The following is a 2,430-nucleotide window of genomic DNA, read 5'->3' as shown; positions in this document are numbered from 1 at the left end:
GTCATGATCCAAGTTTTTATTTCTCAACGTCTCTCTTCTTCATGATCACTAAGTGAAACATTTAGAAACACAAGTTAAGCCAGCGTGTGAGGGCTAAAAGAACGACTACATGACAACAAAAGAAAAAAGTTTAAATGGAAAATAATGAATTTTAAAATATTTTTTTTCTGCGTTGATTGGTTGCATCCTTGAATTATTTTTGGTTAAACTTTCTTAATTTCTACAGCTTCTAAGGCTTTCTAATGTATAAAAGAGACAACACTGCTGTGACAGCAGAGAAACACTTTGAAGTCGGTCGGGGTTCGTCTGGTTTAGAGAGAACATATGCAAAATTCACTTCACCATGTTTCTCTAACTCTAACATGTCTCTAGTCCGTCCACAAACCCCCCAATTATAAGAAAAGTCCATCCTCTACGTCTTCTGCCTGCTCCACTTTTCAGAAAATGTGTGCTCAAACAGGCCGTTTGGAGATTTTCCCTTCATGACATCACAAAGGGCAGTAGCCCCTCCCCCAGGTGGGTGACACTCCCACAGCTAGGTGTTTGTTCTGCCCTCTGAGTCTGCCTTCTAACTGTAAACAATAGGGCATGGAGCGAGGAAGCCCGAGGCCACCCGAGTCATTTCAGAGAGGGGGCGTGGTCAGACACAGCTCATTTACATATTTAAAGGTACAGACACAGAAACAGCCTGTTCTGAGCAGGGCTGAAATAGAGGGGTTTATAGACATGATCAAATACAGGATCAGAGTGGATTTAGAACAAGAAACTTCACACACATGTTTTGGGGAGCTCTGAGACTTATTGAAACTGGTTCAAGAGTTGATGCAAAATTCTGCAGGTGACTTCAATACACATGCTAAATTTGCAGACTGTTGCTAAAATTGGTTTCAACACTGAATATTTCTGGATTATCATCATTATCATTTCTGATCTGTAGTACAGTGATGAAAATGTTCAAGACATTCTGATATCTGTGGAGCAAAAAACGAAGACAGGCTGTGTTTGAATTTTCTATAAACCAGAATCATTTTATTGCAGCATCCTAAAAGACTTTCCATCAGCGGATAGAATCAAACAAAAACATCTGAAGAGTTGACGGACTCCTGCAGGATTTCAGACAAATCTGCAGAGCAAAGGAAACATCATTTTAGAGATTTGTCCGTTTCCCAGCCTACTTTACACACCTGCTCAGGTTACGTGAAAGAGGAAGTTGACCTAAACCGAGCGGCAACCTCTCCTGTTGAATAATGAAGCCAATGTGGAAGTGCAACAAACTGCAGTTCTGGCTGCAAAAACCAAGAAGTCCCCATTAGGTCCCATGTTCAAATGCTTATTCTTACAGGAGGAATAAACATCTTTACAACCTGGTTAGAAAAAACAATTTGGTATCTAGAGTTCATTTCTTTATTGGCACACACTGTAGAGGGGATAACTTTAAAATAAACTAATCCATTCTGATCATTTCAAGCCTAAAAGTATTCATAACTTTGCATAATTTAGGGGTGTGGTTGGGTTGACTGACATGCTGAGGAGTTGTAGCTGTTTGTCAGGATGCCAAAGACCCGCCTCAGCTTCACCTCTTCACCTGTTTAAAGACTGATTCTAAAACTATGATTCTAAAACTAGTTGAGATAACATTTTTCAATAATGGTGACCGCCATTGTTGGGCATCACCTCTTCAGAAACCAGTGGGTGATGTCATTGCGACTACGTCCATGTTTATACAGTCTCATACTCATCTGGTGATGCCTACAGGCTGCCACATTGTCTTGTTGTGTATCTCACAGAGGGGCAAACATGTCAGACGCAGCAGTGAGATTGCACAGATTTAAAGGGACGATTCAGCAGCTTTTAAACAATCTGACAAACGTTTAATAAGGAACACTAAGCCCTAAACAAACGCTGAAAATGAATTCTTTCACTGTGTCCTTTTGAATCATTTTATTCAGGCCATATGATTCAGAGAATACCGTATTCCTCACAAACATTACTTCTCCATCTTTGTAAGTAAATGCAAGAATTAAAGGACATTTGGAGAGTTGGCATTAATCAGTAAAAGTTGCTTCTTGCTGTGTGTAGGATTTAATTTCATATTTCTGTGGGTATCAAGTTATTACACAACTCGAAGTACAGGGGGAGGTGGTTCTCTAGCATCTGCTACACGCCCACATTTTGAATCTTCAGGCTGCAAAATCTGCAAAGAGGAACATACTGGAAAGTATTCTTAGACATGTCTGGAGTGTTGACAACCAGAGAGCTTGGGGTTAACCCTAACCCTAAGAAACAATAAATTATTTGGGCGCCGATGGACTAGTGGTTGGTTCATGCGCCCGGTGTGCAGAGGCTACAGTCCCCAAGCAGGCGGGCCGGTTTCAAATCTGATCTGTGGCTGCTTTGTCGCATGTCATCCCCCCCCCTCTCTCTCTCTCT

The sequence above is a fragment of the Labrus mixtus genome, chromosome 14 (genome assembly GCF_963584025.1).
Source record: "Labrus mixtus chromosome 14, fLabMix1.1, whole genome shotgun sequence".
In the NCBI taxonomy this organism is placed as follows: Eukaryota; Metazoa; Chordata; class Actinopteri; order Labriformes; family Labridae; genus Labrus; species Labrus mixtus.
Note: the sequence above shows the minus strand (reverse complement) of the source record.